Here is a 19,282-nt window from a genome sequence, read left to right as displayed (position 1 = left end):
TAAGTTCATAAGACCAGAGTAACGCCTTAAGCAAGATGACATGATGTAGATGAACAATCTCATATCTACGATAAAAGCCCATCTTGTTATCCTAGATGGCAACAACATGATGCGTGCCTTGCTGCCCCTTCTGTCACTGGGAAAGGTCACCACACGGTATAAACCCAAAACCAAGCACTTCTCCCATTGCAAGAATCATAGATCTAGTTGGCCAAACAAAACCCAAGACTCGGAGAGACTTACAAGGATATCAAATCATGCATATAAGAAATAAGCAAAGACTCGAATGTAAATCATAGATAATCTAATCACAAATCCACAATTCATCGGATCTCGACAAACACACCGCCAAAGAGGACTACATCGGATAGATCTCCATGAAGATCATGGAGAACTTTGTATTGAAGATCCAACAAAGAGAAGAAGCCATCTAGCTACTAACTACGGACCCGTAGGTCTGAAGTGGACTACTCACGAGTCATTGGAGAGGCGATGATGTTGATGTAAAAGCCCTCCAACTCCAAAGTCCACTCCGGCAGGGCACCGGGAAGGGTCTCCAGATGAGATCTCGCGGAAACGGAAGCTTGCGGCGGCGGAAAAGTGTTTTCGTGGATGCCCTAATTTTTTTCTGGATTTTAGGGAATATATAGGCGCAAGAGCTAGGGCAGGGGAGCACCAGGGAGGCCACAAGCCTAGTAGCCGCCGCCCCCCTGGTGGCGGCTATAGGGCTTGTGGGCCCCCTGTGGCTCTCCTGCCTTGGCCCTCAAGTCCCCCGATCTTCTTCTTTCTGGAAAAATTTATTTCGGGGATTTTATTCCGTTTGGACTCCGTTCCAAAATCAGATCTGAAAAGAGTCAAAAACACAGAAAAAACAGGAACTGGCACTTGGCACTGAATTAATAAGTTAGTCTCAAAAAAATATAAAAGGTACATAAAACATCCAAAGTTGACAAGATAACAACATGAAACCATAAAAAATTATAGATACATTTGAGACGTATCACATATCCCCACTATTAGCCCCCGAATGGATCGGGGTTCGAGTGAAGAAGGGTTCGATGTGGATTCCGTCGCACCATACTTACCTTGGTCATACTCCTGGGATTGATGGAACTTCGTGTTGACAGTAATCTTCGTCATTCACCTTGATCGATTCTGTTGCGAAGTGTGTCCGAGTGAGTTTAAGTGCTTGAAGTTACTTCGAGTGACTGACGGGATCTTTGGATGCGACGAATCACTTCGGTAGGCCCGGATTTCATGGGATTCGAAATTTCGGTTTTCGCGCGTTGCGCGGGGATGACGCAAACGTTAGGGCAAGTGGAGCAACGAGGCCTCGATTATCGCTCTGTCATCATCACCACGCGTCACATCTCCTCTGATATCGGGATAGGCTGGGATTTGGGAGGCCCACCAGTCGGTGACATGGTCGGTCGGTTATAGGAATGTGGTCGGCGCTAGGGTTAAGGTTGTGCCTTCTTTGATCTTTCCTTGCCTCTTCTCCACCTCCGTCCCGCAGGCTTCGCTTAGGTTCTTCTTGGCTCCCGCGACCATGACAAAGGGCAAGACCTCCAAGCTCGAGCGCGTCAAGAAGGGCGACAAGGCGAAGAAGCCAAGGATTGAGGGGAATTTTCTCCCGTCCACGTTGAAGAAGGAGGACGTCCTGGATCTCGTGGAGCACGGGATGGTGGTCGAAAACTCTTGGAGGTTGCCGAACGGGGAGCTTGAGCCAGATCCCCGCGAGGGGGAAAGGGTCCTTCTCCTCACACATGTCGAGCGAGGTTTCTCTCTCCCTCCTCACCCTTTTATTCGGGGCTTCCTCTATTATTTCGGGGCACAGCATCATCATCTCCCTCCGAACACCACTTCATATCTCTCTGTGTTTATCACCATGTGCGCGTGTTTCCTTGGCTGCCCTCCTCACTAGGGGCTGGTCAAGCATATATTCTGTGTGTGATGCTACACAGTGAAAAAAGCGAACCCAGGTGACAATAGGACCAATGTTATCCAGTTGTGTGGTGGTTTAGGGATCCATAAAAGGGGTAGGAGCACTTATCCCTAAATGACCCTTTGTTGGGAAAACGACACATATGGGAAGTTGTAAGGGTCCCTTGATCGTTCGGCTGAGGGAGAGAGGTGGAGCCGAGAGCAGAACTAGCGATCAGCACCGGCAAGGTCATTTACCCAGGTTCGGGCCACTTGCCGCGTAAAACCCTACTCCTGCTTGTTTGTATTGGGTGCTTACTGTAAGGTTATTTTCTGCAGTAATTAACTGGTGATCAAAGAGTCTAAACCCCAAAAGGTCCAACTCCTAGAAATGAGCTTTGGGCCTCCTTTTATAGGCAAAGGGGTCACCAACAGTGTGCTCACGGGTTGCATAGTGAACAGGGTTCACCGCTTATCTTTCTACTATGGTGTGAGGGGCATTAAATGCCTTGGCAGGCCCCCTGACCAGCATCAAGGTGGCTTCGACATGTACCCAAGTGTATTGACACCTGGGATTTGTGATGGCGCATGAGGGATGAGCTGGAGCGGTGGCGGTCGGTGGCACTGTGGCAGGAGGGATACCTGGCGGGCGAAGGAAACCTACCGGCCTGACGTCCTTGCCTATGGCCTAACTCATCTTCCCGGCAAGGATGGCTCGCCGGGGCCTTGAACATCTTCCTGGCAAGGAGGGCTTGCCAGGGGCCTGGGAGTCTTCTCGGCAAGGAGAGCTTGTCGGGGCCTTGAGGGTCTTCCCGGCAAGGAGGGCTTGTCGGGGCCTTGTAGTCTGGGCTGGTTCTTCACACCTTTGGTGGGGTGTGGTCTTGGCGAGCCTGGGGTTTATATTCCCATCGGCTCTCTTAGTGTACTGTCGCCAAGGGTGCTGCTGGTGCCCGTGCACAAGTCTGGGGCATAGCAGACCCAGTCTCTAGTGCACCAATACCCTTCCTGAATCGGTCTGGAATTGGCAGTCGACATGGTTCTACTGCAACGATGTCGCGTCTCCGAACATGTCGACTGGCCTCCCTCCTTTAACCTTAGATCGTCCGACTACCCCTAGAACACTGACTGTATTCGAGGACGGGAAGGTAGAGGTGGAGATGCTGGTAGCTGAGGTGATCAACTTGGTCCGAAATGGACTGACTAGAATGGATCTGCTCGAGACGTTCCTTAGCCGACTCATCCAGCCCCTTCAAGCGAGGGACCACGCCATGTGTCACTACTCGGGCTGTGAAGATTCCACTCCATCATGAGGAAGTTTTGGCAGAAACAGTAGGTCAGTGGATCAAGAGCATCACCGGACCTTGGCATAATCCCATGGGATCCAAGCGAGTCGCGCCTTATCCCGCTGAGAATAAACCGCGGAAACTGGTATGTTGTATCTTTTCCGATTGTGTTCATGTCTTTGTGGAGTGATTGCATACTTGTCCACCTAACTCTGCTGCCTTTGTTCTTTGTAGCAGTGGACGAACTTGCATTCTCCTGTACCCAACGGGGAGAAGTTTGACCCAAGGGTGGAAAGTGAAGGCGGCAGTGCCCAGAGCGATTACACTGACGATAGCGAGGAGAGTGAAGATGCCTCGGACGACGGTGAAGAATAAAATCAATCTCCTCCACGCCACGAACGTCATGACCCAGCGGTTGCTCCGAGCAAAACAGCAGCATCTAGCAGCAGGAACGTCAAGCGCGACTGGGCTGTTGCGACTGACTCGGCGGAGAAGGCTGCCAAACAGCCCAAGCCCGACGCGCCAAGCATCGGAAGGCCTTGCCCCGAATGAGAATTGTCGTGCCAGTTGCCTCCGCGAGAGTATTTGTCCTTTTTGTTCCGCCATTATGATTTTCTGGGTTTCTGATGACCGTATGTAATTTTCACGCCAGTGCTGCTACCTTGGTAATGACTCCTGTCGTGGCTGGAAAGGACCACATGGACTTGGACGTCTTGGATAAGCCTGCTCCTCAACCAGGTATGATAAGTATTACCTTTACTCTGTTTTATGGATTGGACCTGTCGACTGATTTAGCCACCACTATTGCAGCTTCAGATGTCGTTTTCTTAGATGACGAACGAGAGCCGTAGCATACAACTGCAGGACAGACACAAGCCATGCCTGCAACGCCTGTGCTGAGTATGCCTGCAATGCCTGTGTCGAGTGTGCCTCCGGTCGGTTCGGCTGCTATGGTTATAGCTACTCCGACTTGATCGACTATTATGATGACTGTACCAACTGCGCCTCCGGTAACTCATGTTACCACTGTTGCGATACCAACCTCTTGGACGCCGGCATTTTCTATGCAACATGTCCCAGAGGATCAGACTGGAGCCGCAAAGGAGGCTATGATCCAAGCTGCGCTAATGATGCAGCGGACTAAGTAGGCGTTCGAGGCCAGTAAGTTGGCGTATGATGATGGCTCGATGCTGCACGCGAACATCCGAGTAAGTTCCGTTGTAAGTTAATTTCCGATTGAATCTTGGCAATCTTGTTTTCCAATTGAATCTTGAAAATCTTACTTGAATATTGTCAATCTTACTTTACACCCAATGGGGGTATCTTGTGTAGTAGTTTGTCTTTATTCGAGTGGGGGCACGCCGAGTGAACCCACTGGGTGTAGTCCCCGAGACTGTTGTTGAATGCTTGCATCGGCAGGAGTCTGAATTGAAGAGTCATGCTCTGTTTTTGACTCGGCCAGGCCGGACCTGGTCGAGTGGCTTTGTATCTAGTGGGGGCACGCTGACTGCATCCACTGGGTGTAGTCCCCGAGACTGTTGTCGAGTGCTTGCCTCGGCAAGGGTCTAATTGGGAAACAGTTGGCATTTCTTTTTGGATACTCGGTCAGGACAAGCCTAGTCGAGTATTTTCATGTCGAGTGGGGGCACGCTAAGTGCATCCACTAGGTGTAGTCCCCGAGACTAATGTCGATCATTTACAAAGGGCATTAGTCTTAAAAACTTGGGGCGGTGCGGCGGGCCACTAGTTGGTTGAATAAACTGTATTTCTCCACTCAGAAGTAGAAAAATAATAGTGTCGATTGAAATGTATTTCTCCACCCAGAAGTAGAAAAAATATTAGCGTCGACTGAAATAAATTGTTGATGTTTTTCAGAAGGCTTGCGAGATTGGGTCGAAATACACCAAGGTAGAATCAGAAAAGAACCAGTTGCAGCTGGATTACGACGCTTTCAAGAAGATGCTTGAAGACAAGGACAAAGTCCTTGCAAAGCTTAAGGAAATGTCCGAAGCTGATGAGCAGAAGCTCGCGGACTTTAGTAAGTTGGTAGATGAAAATGCTAAACTGAAAAAGAAAGAGTGGAGTCGGGGAAAAAGCTCAATTCCATGGCATAGAGGGGAAACGCCGTGGAAACGTTTGTGAAGGAATTCCTGGCAAAGATGCTTCTAACGCTCATGGGTATGTTCTCTTCGCCTAGCGAATATTTACGAACTTTGCCGAATGAATTGTGATTGATTCTTTGTTTTTCTTCTCATACAGAATTCTGCCTGGACTTTGAGAAGGAGACCTTCGAGGTGGAGCCGTATCTGGACCCCGTCATGACCGCTGTCCCTGACGCCTTGGCTCTAGATATGTACCACCTCAACTATCGCCTCCTGAAGGTTCAAGGGTATATCGCTCGGCTGCGAGCTGCTGTGGGTTGAATTGACAAGGAATTGTGGCCTAAAGACACCTTCCAAGTTGATCTGGAGGCTGTGATGGGTCGCGTGGGTCAGATTCCTAACAACGTCCAAGCATGGAAGAAGTCAGTCGTGCGGTGTGGAGCTGATGTCACCCTCTCACTGGTCAGAGTCCATTGCAAGGAGACGAGAGAAGATAAGCTGAAGGCTCTCCAAGTGGCGAATACGAAGAAACTCCAGTTCGAAAATTTCATGGATACTTTCATCAGCACTGTGGCTCGCATTTCTAATGGAATTGATCTCAATACCTTCGTCGAGCCCGCAAGTCCCGAGGAGCCTTGAGAAGAAACTACAGTTACTACAAAACTTGAATTCGCCTCGGTATGTTGAGTGTTTTATGTATCGTTAAACTTCGTTCGGGTGTGGAACCCAAGTACTTTTTGGTTGCACGGATGACTTTGATCCGTGCCGAATTCTTTTGAACTTATATGCTTCTGAGATTTGTTTGATTTCTGAACCTCTTGAGTCAATAGGTTGCTGTTCATTTGAGAAAACTTTTTGACTTAGGAGATTTACTCGCAGCTAAGTCTCCGAGTGTAAAGTTTTCCTTTCACCATGAGTATATTTTTACTTCGGCAAATCGTGTTCGCAACTAAGCCCCCGAGTGTGAGGATTGCTCTTCACTCGGAGTACGTTTCATATTTAGGCGAAAACTGGTTCGCAGCTAAGCGTCGAGTGAATAGTTTGTTATTCACTCAAAAGGGTTTTTTACCTGAGGAGAATCATGTTCGCAGCTAAGCCTCCGAGTGTGAGGATTGCTCTTCACTCGCAGTACATTTCGTACTGAGGCAAAAACCGGTTCGCAGCTAAGCGTAGAGTGAATAGTTTGTTATTCACTCAGAAGGGTTTTTTAACTTAGGTGAATCATGTTCGCAGCTAAGCCCCCGAGTGTGACGATTGCCCTTCACTCGGAGTATGATTTGTAGTTAGGCGAAAACAGGTTCACAGCTAAGGATCCGAGTGAATAGTTTGTTATTCACTCAAAAGGGTTGCTTAACTTAGGCGAATCATGTTCGCAGGTAAGCCCCCGAGTGTGAGGATTGCTCTTCACTCGAAGTATGATTTGTACTTAGGCCAAAATTGGTTCGCAACTAAGCATCTGAGTGAATAGTTTGTTATTCACTCAGAAGGGTTTTTTAACTTAGGAGAATCATGTTCGCAACTAAGCCCCCAATTGTGAGGATCGCTCCTCACTTGGAGTATGATTTGTACTTAGGCGAAAACTGGTTCGCAGCTAAGCATCCGAGTGAATAATTTGTTATTCACTCGGAAATGTTTTTTTAACTTAGGTGAATCATGTTCGCAGCTAAGCCCCCGAGTCTGAGGATTGCTCCTCACTCGGAGTATGATTTGGGTGAGAAGCTTCTCATTCGGAATCAAGACAAATTGAAGAAGTTATGACTTTGAAAAGCTACATTGTTCAGCAAATTCATCTGTTACATCAGACCAATCAGTGATCAAGCATAAAAGCGTTTGAGTAAATCTGCATTCCATGCACGCGGCTTGTTGATCCTCTGCTGGATATTGTAGAGTGGATAAGCTCCATTGCTCAGCACCTTGGTGACAACAAAAGACCTTTCCAAGTAGGAGCTAGCTTATGAGGTCGCTGCTGATCCACTCGGAGTACTAGATCGCCTTCGTGGAACACCCGACTCCTGACATGTCTTGAGTGAAAACATTGTAGATCTTGTTGGTAAATTGTCGACCGAGTCAACGGCATCTCGCGCTCCTCCCCTAAGAGATCCACTCCATCATGTCGTTTGTGCTCGGCTTCAGCTTTTGAATAGAGGTCCACTCGGGGTGGGTTGTGGAGTAAATCACTCAGAAGAACGGCTTCAGCCCCATACACCAGGAAGAATGGTGTTCGCCCAGTCGACCGATTCGGTGTTGTCCTCAGACCCTAGAGAACAGAAGGCAATTCAGTCACCCAAGCGCCCGCGACATAGTCAAGGTCTCGCATGAGTCATGGCTTCAAAGACCATTTGATTGCTTAGCTGGGCCATTGGTTTGGGGATGGGCAACGGATGCATAATCCACTCAGGTCCCTTGGTTAAAACAGAAATGTCTGAATTCATCCGAGTCGAAGTTTCACCCATTGTCCGTGATGATGTTGTGCGGGACTCCATATCGGAATGTAATTTCTTTCATGAATTTGATGGTCGTGGAGGAATCCAGCTTCTTGATTGTTTTAGCTTCGATCCATTTGGTAAACTTGTTGACTGCAACGAGCAAGTGTGTGTATCCACTCTGATCCGTTCGTAAAGGTCCAACCGTATCTACGCCCGAGACAGCGAACGACCAGATGAGAGGGATAGTCTTCAAAGCAGATGCAGGTTTGTGAGACAAGTTGGAGTAGAACTGACAGCCTTCAGAATGATCAGCGAGATCATTGGCCATTTCATTTGCGCGTGGCGAGAAGAATCCAGCTCGGTATGCTTTGGCAATGATGGTTCGAGAGGACGCATGATGGCCACAGGTCCCCGAGTGGATTTCTTCCAGAATCAATTGGCCCTCCTCAGGGGAGATGCATCGTTGAGCTATGCCGATAACTCTCTCTCTATAGAGCTAATCACCCATCACCATGAAGGCCTTCGACCAGCGGACAATCTGTCTGGCTTCATCTTCGTCTTCTGGTAACTCCCGCCTTAAGATGCATGCAATGTACGACACTGTCCAGTCGGGTGCGATTAACAGAATTTCCATGATTAGATCGACGACTGCCGAAACATCAACTTTAGTAGGATTGGAAGCACTCATAGTTTGCGGGGGTTCTTCAGTGAAAGGGTCTTCTTGCACCAAAGGGGTGTGCAAGTGTTCCAAGCACACATCACTAGGTACAGGTTTCCGAGTAGATCCAATCTTAGCCAATTCATCAGCTGCCTGGTTTTTCAGTCAGGGCACGTGATGGAGTTCTAAGCCTTCAAACTTCTTCTCCAACTTCCTCACTACATTGAAGTATCTTTTCATGGCGGGGTTCCTGACATCCCATTCCTTCATCACCTGGTTAACCACCAAATCCGAGTCACCGTATACCATTAGGCGTCGGACGCCGAGTGAAATGGCCATACGCAACCCGTAAGGAGAGCTTCATACTCAGCTTCATTGTTGGAGGAATCGAAATGGATCTGAAGGACATAACTAAGCTTGTCGCCTTTTGGAGACACCAACACCACACCAGCACCGGACCCATTTAACATTTTGGAGCCATCGAAGAACATAGTCCACTGTGTCGAGTGAATCCGAGCTGGCTGTTATTGTTCCACCCACACGGCCATAAAATTAGCAAGGGCCTGAGATTTGATGGCTTTCTTTGCCTCGAATTTGATGTCCAAATATAACAACTCCATGGCTCATCTAGCCACTCGACCTATTGCATCTCGATTACGAAGAATTTATGATAGTGGAGCATCACTGACGATTGATATAGAGTGATCTTGAAAGTAATGTGCCACCTTCTTTGCTGACAAGTATATTCCATAAAGAAGCTTCCGGTAATAGGGACACCTTTGATTCGAAGGGTTCAATACTTCTGAAATGTAATAGACTGGGAGCTGGACCTTATAGGCTTTGCCATCTTCTTCTCACTCGACTGTCAGGACTGTGTTGATGACCTGATTGGTGGCTGCGATGTATAGGAGCAGTGGTTGTTTGTTGTGCGGAGCAGCAAGCACCAACTGGGTGGAAAGAAGGGCTTTGAGCTCTACAAACACTGCTTCTGCTTCATCATTCCACTCGAACACATCTGATTTCTTCATCAGTCGGTATAAAGGCAGTGCCTTCTCACCGAGACGAGAGATGAATCGACTCAATGTTGCCACACAGCATGTGAGTTTTTGTACGCCGTGCACCCGCACAGGGCTTTGCATTCGGACGATGGCGTCGATCTTCTCGGAGTTAGCGTTGATCCCTCGTTCGAAAACGAGAAAACCGAGTAACTTGCCGCCAGGAACACCGAAAGTGCACTTGGCTGGATTTAGCTTGATATCATACTTGCTCAAATTAGCAAATGTTTCTGCTAGGTCAGTAAGAAGGTCGGAACCTTTGCGTGACTTGACCACAATATCATCCATGTACGCTTCCGTTCCGACTGATCTGATCGAGCAGGCACTTCTGGATCATACGCATGAAAGTTGCACCGACTTTCTTCAGACCAAAAGGCATGGTGATATAACAGAAACACCCGAAAGGGGTGATGAAGGTCATTTTTATTTCGTTTTGATTAAACAGATGGATTGGATGGTAGCCAGAATAAGCATCAAGGAAAGATAACACTCACACTCCGCAGTTGAATCGACAACTCGATCAATGTGAGGGAGCGGGAAGTGTCCTTTCGGGCTTACGTTATTAATGTTCTTGAAGTCGATACACATGCGAAGGGATTTGTCCTTCTTGGGGACCATGATGATATTTGCGAGCCATTCGGAGTGGTAGACCTCGGAATGAATTTGGCCCCCAAGAGTCGTGCCACCTCCTCATTGATTGCTTTTCTCTTCTTTGCAACAGACCGTTGCAAGCGCTCCCTGACCGGCCTTGCCTTCGGATCCACTCTCACGCGGTGCTTAGCCAGCTCCCTGGGTACACCCGGCATGTCAGCGGGCTTCCATGCAAAGATGTCACAGTTCTCACGGAGGAACTGGGTGAGCTCGGCTTCCTATTTCATGTCGAGTGTTGTGGATATGTTGGTTGGAGCAGCATTGGGATCCGTCGGGTGGATGTGCACTGGTTTGACCTCGCTTGCCGACTGAAAAGCGGACTCCAAAGCAGGCTTCTTGGAGCACATTAGGTCAGCGGGGTTGGCATTCTTCTGGTACTCTTCCAATTCGACTACAGCCATCTGTTTATCTGCAATTTTTGATCCTTGTTGCAAACACTCTTCAGCTCTTTGTCGATTGCCTGAGACAGGGATGACTCCTTTAGGACCTGGAATCTTCATTTTCAGGTACACGTAACATGGTCGGGTCATGAAACGTGCGTAAGCCGGATGACCCAGAATGGCATGATATGCACTCTGGAAGTCTACCACCTCGAACGTCAGCTTCTCCTTGCGAAAGTTCTTATCGAAGCCAAAAACAACATCCAATGCGATCTGGCCGAGTGACTTGGCCTTCTATCCCGTGATGACTCCATGAAATGGCATGGTGCTCTCGCTGAGTCAGGACATCGGAATTCCCATTCCCTTGAGAGTTTCTGCATATAGGATATTCAGTCCGCTTCCTCCATCCATCAATACTTTATGAAGCCGAACACCCTCCACAACTGGATCAACCACCAGAGCCTATCGACCGGAGTCGGAACATGAGTTGGGTGATCTGACTGATCAAATGTTATAGGGGTCTGCGACCACTTCAGGTACGTCGGGGTGGAAGGCACTGCCATGTTGACTTCTCTATTGATGACCTTCAGTCGACTTTTGCTCTCTACGTTAGCAAAAATCATAAGCGTTGCTTGGACTTCAGGGAAATCATCTTTTTCTTCGTCGTTTTCCTTTTCAGGATCTTTTCCACTCGACTGACCCTCTTTAAGCTCCTGGATCAACAATCGACACTGTCGAGTGGTGTGCTTTGGCAATATAAAATTGCCCTCTTCGTCTTTTTTCGTGTGGAACACACACGGCTGATCTAGAACATTCGACTGGGTCTTGGATTTCTTGGGAGGAAACTGTGTGTTGGGCTTTCCCTTGTATTTTCTTGCCGCTAGAGCGGCTGCTTCTGCTCGTGTAGCGCTTTCAACCTTTTGATTCTGCTTCCGATTGGAATTGGCCTCACTATCGACAACTTTACCTTTGCCGCTACGGAGGCGGTCTTCCTCCCTGTTCGCATAACAGGTTGCTATATACCCATCATTTTTCTCATTGACATGTCGCCTGTCCGACCGAACTTCAGATACAACTCCTGGTACCTGACGACTGCTTTGAAGGCGTGGAGTACTTGATGCTCGGTAACATTTTCCAATGTGTGGTGGAGAGTGGTCCAGCGCTGGATGTAATCGCGCAAGGACTCACTCGGCTTCTGTATGCAATGCTGCAACTCAGAAAGGCCGTAAGAGTGCTTGCAGGTGCCCTCGAAGGTCTTGTTGAACACTCGGGCCAAATCAGCCCAACAGTATATGCTTGAGGGGGCAACTGATTCAGCCATGCACGGGCGAACCATCTAGCATCAGGGGCAAGTGCTTCATCGCAACATTGTCGTTGCCACCGCCAATCTATACTGCGACTCAATAATCGTCCAGCCACATTTCCGGTTTGGATTCTCTTGTGAATTTGCTAATTCGAGCCGCCAACCTGAAGTTGGGGGTAATATCAGCAGAGCGGATTGCTCTGCTGAAACACTCGGGACCAGAAATTGCAGTATCACTTCCACTCGGATGATCTCTATAGAAACCATCTTTGTGAGCTCAGCCCCAGTCGATCCTTCTCTACACGAGCACATTTCTCGCATCAAATCCTGGATCCCGCTCGTCACCAAACGGGCGCCGGTCATCGTAGTGTCGGGACACATACGTGCCGCTCCACGGAGGAGAATGTACCCGACGGTGGTCATCACGGTGATAACGAGGGGGGAAGTGGTTCTGCCCCTGGTCTCTATGCTGATTCTCTCGGTAACCCCCGTCTCTGCTACGCTCGGGTTTCCCTGGACTGAAAACTGAACGGACTGTGTCTGCTCTTGGTCAATTGCTGTGAAATGTATTGAGTGACTGCGATATAGCTGAATTCTGTTAGTGTGTTGCTTGAAGCAAAGTGTGGATCTGCTCTAAGCATCTACCAGCCTCTGAATCTGATGGCTGAATAGAGTCTGCTATCTTAGTTGTTGCTGCAACGTTAAGTACCGAAGTACGATATACCTCAATGTTGTCTTTTCAACCACTTGAGAAGAGTTGTCGGTGACGGTGACTGGAAGTTGGAGGACAACGACGACTGTGTCCAGTCGACGGTTCGCCAACCTTGTGTTCGCTGCGTCCGAACCCGGGTGGGCTCTCCGTGGAGCCCTCCATGAAGACCTTTGCTGCCGGGTTGCAGCTCTCACACTCGGAAGGAACATCAGACTGATATGATGCCGGGTGGATCGGGTTCCGAAGGGGAACAACAGGCTCGATGGTAGAGACCTCATGAGTCGACGGAGATGACACCTGACAACAGGATCGCTTGCGACGACGAGAAGCAGAGTGAACAGCCGACGGTGGAGTCGACGGCTGCCGAAGGAGTATGCCAAAGAAACTTGCATGGAATTGTATCGCTCCACGGATTGGGAGCGCCTCGATGTCGAGTGGCGCTTCCTAAAGCCATGCCGAGTCATCGGCGACGATGATGAGGGTCCCGAAACGGATCTCACCACCCCTGAACGAATCATAGACGGAAAACATGACGAAGTGTGAAAATCGCAAACTTGCTGGAAGTCGCTTAGACACCAGCCCCACGGTGGGCGTCAACTAATGTTGGAATGAACCTGTTAGTAGAGGTGTAGGGTACGAATGGAGAGGGCCGAGTCCTAGCTACGGAAACCTTGTACACATGATGTATGAGTTCAGGCCCCTCTCTTAGAGGTAATAGCCCTACGTCTAAGTGCTTGGGAGCTCTTGCACTGTGGAATGTGTATTACAGGGGGTGAGAACCCTTGTGCCAGAGGGGAGGGGTGGCTTATATAGAGTGTGCCACCCCTCATCAAGGCCTCAACATCTAAGGGCTCGATCAATATGGTTTAAAGATATACGTTATTGATAACGTATGTATGTAATTAATTCTATTCATGACCATTAGCTAAGCACATGCCTGTTGGCCTCCGTGGAGGTGTCTTCTCGTCTTCTATGTGGACTGGAACCGTCCGAGTGGAAGTAGGTCGTCTAGTGGATGGGAATATCTTTCGAATGTTTATGTACCGAGTGACTTTTTAGGTGCAATGACCATCCAGTCGGAATCCCGCCGCCACCCACAATCATCTCCCTCGGGGTCCTCCCAGATCCCATGTGCCGAACCGTAGCCGCGTAGCCATCCGCGGCTTCCCCGAGCACAAGGACGCGTCCGCCGGCCCACAGCGGCCTTCGTCTGCGTGACCACAGGAGTGCTCAAGCCCAAGGTCCCGCCAGAACCCCGCGTCTCTCATGCCAGGCGAGAACCAGTGCCCTCGCCCGCGACCCCACACCAACACGCTGATAACCCACAAGTATAGGGGATCGCAACAGTTTTCGAGGGTAGAGTATTCAACCCATATTTATTGATTCGATTCAAGGGGAAGCCAAAGAATATTCTCAAGTATTAGCAGCAGAGTTTTCAATTCAATCACACCTGAAAGATTTAGTATCAGCAGCAAAGTAACGTAGCAGCAGTGATAGGAGTACCAGCAAGGTAACGTAGCAAGGACCAGTAGTAAAAGACTTGTAGGCATTGGATCGGTGATGGATGATTATGTCGGATGTTATTCATCATGCAACAGTTATAACACGGAGAGATAAGTAACTAACTCCAGTTCGTCAATCTAATGTAGGCATGTATTCCATATGTAGTCATACGTGCTTAGGGAAAAGAACTTGCATGACATCTATTGTCCATCCCTCCCGTGGCAGCGGGGTCCTAATGGAAACTATGGGATATTAAGGTTCTACTTTTAATAAAGAACCAGACCAACGCATTAACACTTTGTGAATACATGAACTCCTCATACTATTGTCATCTCCGGGAGTGGTTCCGACTATTGTCACTCCGGGGTTGCCGGGTCATAACACATAGTAGGTGACTACAACTTGCAAGATAGGATCAAGAACACACATATATTGGCGACAACATAATAAGTTCAGATCTGAAATCATGGCACTCGGGCCCTAATGACAAGCATTAAGCATGGCAAAGTAGTAGCAACATCAATCTCAGAACATAGTGGATACTAGGGATCAATCCCCGTCAAAACTAACTCGATTACATGATAGATCTCATCCAACCCATCCCCGTCCAGGAAGCCTACGATGAGATTACTCACGAACGGTGAAGAGCATCATGGAATTGGCGATGAAGGAAGGTTGGTGATGATGGTGGCGACGATCTCCCCTCTCCGGAGCCCAAAACGGACTCTAGATCTGCCTTCTAAATGAAGAACAGGAGGTGGCGGCGCCTCCATATCGTAAAACACGATGAACTCTTCTCCTTGATTTTTTCTGGGCGAGACGGACTAAATAGAGCTGAGATTGGAGGCGGTGGAGCTTCATGGGCCCCACAAGCCCGCCAGGCGCGGCCAGGGGGGCCCGCGCCTGGTCGTCTTGTGGGCTCCACGCTACACCCCTCTGGTTGATTCTTGCGCTAATATTTTTTATATATTCCAGAAAAATTCACCATAAATTTTCAGGTCATTCCGAGAACTTTTATTTCTGCGCAAAAACAACAGCATGGCAATTCTGCTGGAAACAGCGTTAGTCCGGGTTAGTTCCATTCAAATCATGCAAATTAGAGTCCAAAACAAAGGGCAAAAGAGTTCGGAAAAGTAGATACGACGGAGACGTATCAACTCCCCCAAGCTTAAAGCCTTGCTTGTCCTCAAGCAATTCAGTTGACAAACTGAAAGAGACAAAAGAAAAACTTTTATGAACTCTATTTGATCTTGTTGTTGCAACTATGTCTAACTCATAACCAGAATTTCAGCATGATCACAAGCAAACCACATAAGCAAATGACATCTAGGTCTCCCGGTAAACTCATATCAGTGGCATAATCAACTAGCGAGCAAATAATAATAAGTACTAAATGTCAACACTTCAATCAAAACAATCATGAAGCAGTACGAACAGATGGTATCTCGCTAGCTCTTTCTGAGACCGCAAAGCATAAATTGAGAGCACCTTCAAAGATCAAGGGCTGACTAAACATTGTAATTCATGGCAAAGAAGATCCAGTCACAGTCATACTCAATCACCATTAAAATAAAAGCATAAAAATGACAGAGGTTCTCTCTAATTGGTGCTTTTATAAGAAGAGGATGACTCAACAGGAACATAAATAGACAGGCCCTTCGCAGAGGGAAGCATTGCTTTGCAGAGGTGCCAGAGCTCAAGCTTTGAAAACAGAGATAATAATTTTGGGTGGCATGCTTTCATTTTCAACGCAATGACTAAGAGTTTTCACCATCTTCCACGCTACACATGCTATAGGTGGTTCCCAAACAGAAAAGTAAAGTTTTGACTCCCCCACCACCAATCAATCACACTCCACGACTAGCCGAATACTCGGGTGCCGTCCATACCAACATCAATCTAGGGGGAGTTTTGTTTGCAATTATCTTTTCGATTGGAGCATGGAACTAGGAATTCCAATTACCGGCCCCTTTCTCGTGAATGATAGTGAATAAACACGTATCGAGGATAACACGCCTAGCATGGAAGATACTGATAGCCCCTTGTCACCACATGAGTGGTTCGGGCATGCAAAACAGATTATTTCTTGAAGATTTAGAGAGTGGCACATGCAAATTTACTTCGAACGGCAAGTAGATACCGCATATAGGTAGGTATGGTGGACTCATATGGAACAACTTTGGGTTTATGGAAGTGGATGCACAAGCAGTATTCCCGCTTAGTACAAGTGAAGGCTAGCAAAAGACTGGGAAGCGACCAACTAGAGAGCGACAACAGTCATCAAAATGCATTGAGATTAACCAACATTGAGTGCAAGCATGAGTAGGACATAAATCACCATGAACATGAATATCATAGAGGCTAAGTTGATTTTGTTTCAACTACATGCGTAAACATGCGCCAAGTCAAGCCACTTGAATCATTCAAAGGAGGATACCATCCTATCATACTACATCATAGTCATCTCAAAATTCATGTTGGCATCCAAGACAAACCATTATAAGCTCCTAGCTAATTAAGCATGGCATCAGAAACTATGATCTCTAAGTTGTCATTGCAAACATGTTTCTCTCACAACAAAGCTGAATCAGGAACGATGAGCTAGTCATATTTACAAAAACAAAATAGATCGAGTTCATACCAGCTTTTCCAGGATCAGTCACTTCATCATATATCGTCATTATTGCCTTTCACTTGCACGACCAAATGATGCGAACAATAATAAGAGTGCTCGTGCATTGGACTAAGCTGGAATCTGAAGGCAAACACAAAGGAGAAGACAAAGTAATATGGCTCTTTGACAGATAAACACATATGCATGCGAGAGCCACTAAACATTGTAACCATGGTCTTCTACCTTGACCCAAAGAAAAAGAAAACTATTTACACGGGAAAGCTCCCAACAAGCAAAAGAATAAAAAGAAAATATTTTTGGGTTTTCTCAAACTAGACAGACACACGAAAAGAAAACGAGAAAAAGAAAATAAACTAGCATGGATGATACAGTGGCAAAGTGTGAACACCGACGAACAAAGTGAAAGCATAAGCAAGAATGTAAAGTCGGTGAGAAACACGTACTCCCCCAAGCTTAGGCTTTTGGCCTAAGTTGGTCTACTCCCATGGATGGTCCGGGCGATACCCAAAATCATAATGGGGGTTATACGGGAGCGCTGCAGCCACTGCCTGAATAGCTGCCTCACGGAGACGAGCAGCCTTTGCCTCCCTCTCATACTCTTCTACCTCTCCTCTGGTTATGTAATATCTCCGTTTTACCTGAAAGTCAAAGAAGGCAGGAGCAGGAAGGGTAACATGGAAAACACGCTGCCAGTTAAATATCAAACGGTATAGGAGGGATTCATCATCCCTCTCAAGGAACTGATAGCATGTCAAAGCGGTACGATCAAGGAAAGCTGTATGGAGCGGGGGATTTCCTTCGCGGATGGGTACTCCAAGAAAATTTGCTATGCGAGTGGCATAGATCCCACCAAAGAAATCCCCTTCATTAGCATTATTATTCAGCCTCCTTGCTATAATAGCTCCCATGTTGAATCTTTTATCACCCGTTACTGCGCTCTTAAGCATACTAAGGTCGGGTGCGCAGAGATTACTCATGAACGGTGAAGAGCATCATGGAATTGGCGATGAAGGAAGGTTGGTGATGACGATGGCGACGATCTCCCCTCTCCGGAGCCCAAAACGGACTCCAGATCTGCCCTCCAGATGAAGAACAAGAGGTGGCGGCGCCTTCGTATCATAAAACACGATGAACTCTTCTCCCTGATTTTTTTCCGGGCGAGACGGACTAAATAGAGCTGAGATTCGAGGTGGTGGAGCTTCATGGGCCCCACAAGCCTGCCAGGCGTGGCCAGGGGGCGCGCCTGGTGGGCTTGTGGGCTCCACGCTCCACCCCTCCGGTTGATTCTCGCGCTAGTATTTTTTTATATATTCCAGAAAAATTGTCCGTAAATTATCAGGTCATTCCGAGAACTTTTATTTCTACGCAGAACCAACACCATGGCAATTGTGCTGAAAACAACGCTAGTCCGGGTTAGTTCCATTCAAATCATGCAAATTAGAGTCCAAACCAAGGGCAAAAGAGTTCGAAAAAGTAGATACGACGGAGACTATCACATGCCTAGCCGCTCGAGCGTGCTCCTGCGCGCCATGGCCCCGACCAGCTTGAGTTGGAGCGTGGAGCTCCACTGCACCGTCCAACAGGTCACTGCTTCCTTCCCCCTGCTTTTCCTTCTTCTCTCTCCTTCTTCTCTCTGACATCTCCGTCTCTCATGGACATCTCTCCTCTCCCTTCTCTTCATTGTAAAGAATCCATGGTCGCGCCCAGGACCTTCTCTGCGCTCGGAATTGTCTGGGACCGAGGCGATTTGGTCACCAGTGACGAGATCCGGCGCCCCAACTCCCCTTTGCCCCCGTGCACCAGTGCTCCAAGCCGGCCCTTCTGCATCTCGTCTCGCCGGATCTATAGGAGATAGTTATGGCGCCCCTATTATGCTCGTCACCGGTTGTCCAAGACCTCGTAGAGGAGCTCCTCCTCCGCCACCCCAAGGCCCAGCCGCCAAGAAGAACTGTAGTTGCCTCTGCTCATTAGAAGGAGATGAACTCCAGGACCTCTCGTGGTCGCTTTGTCCTCGGCCTCGCTCGCTTGGGATCCATCCCAGTGCCAAGGCCTACCTCCATCCAGCAGAGGCACAAGGCCCAACACCCTTTGTATCCACGACAAGCCAGGGACGACATCGTCATGGCCATTGGTCTCCCGTCTCCGTGCTGTGAGCAGTCCCCCATAGCTCGAACTCTGTTTGTGCGTAGATCCGTTCTGCCATGTACTAGTATTATTGTAGGATTTCCACTATGTTTATTCGACGAACACGTGAGTGGCCGAGTTGGCTTGCGCAGTAAACTTGCAAGTAAGGGGTCTGGGTTCGAATCCCAGCCAACCCTATTTCCTATTTTCGTTTTTATTTTTTTATTTTCAGGTTGGCTCCTTATACAGTTTCATATCGAGCAAAACCCTTCTTCTGGCAAAGTCTCTTTGTAGTCTAGCTGGTTAGTGTGTTTTGCCCCATCCAGGAAGTCCTAGGTTTGAGTCCCATGTAGCTCACATTATTGCCATGTTTTTCCTTTGGACGCGCACACGCAGACTTGGCCCGATTTCAGCCCTGGTCGCTGCACCATGTTGCAATTCGGCCTATGTTTTTTTCCTCCTGCGATTTCATCATAAACCTAGACATGCATTGTTGTGTGAGTTGCCCGTACCCCATATTCATGCCT

At 48.1% G+C, this 19,282-nt stretch overlaps 1 pseudogene; it reads left to right on the top strand.

The window, feature by feature from the left end:
• Positions 1 to 18,324: 18,324 nt before the first annotated feature.
• LOC123450445 lies at positions 18,325 to 19,062 on the top strand (annotated as a pseudogene).
• Positions 19,063 to 19,282: the final 220 nt, after the last annotated feature.

This window comes from Hordeum vulgare, chromosome 4H (genome assembly GCF_904849725.1).
Source record: "Hordeum vulgare subsp. vulgare chromosome 4H, MorexV3_pseudomolecules_assembly, whole genome shotgun sequence".
NCBI lineage: Eukaryota > Viridiplantae > Streptophyta > Magnoliopsida > Poales > Poaceae > Hordeum > Hordeum vulgare.
This window is presented reverse-complemented; position numbering and strand designations above follow the sequence as displayed.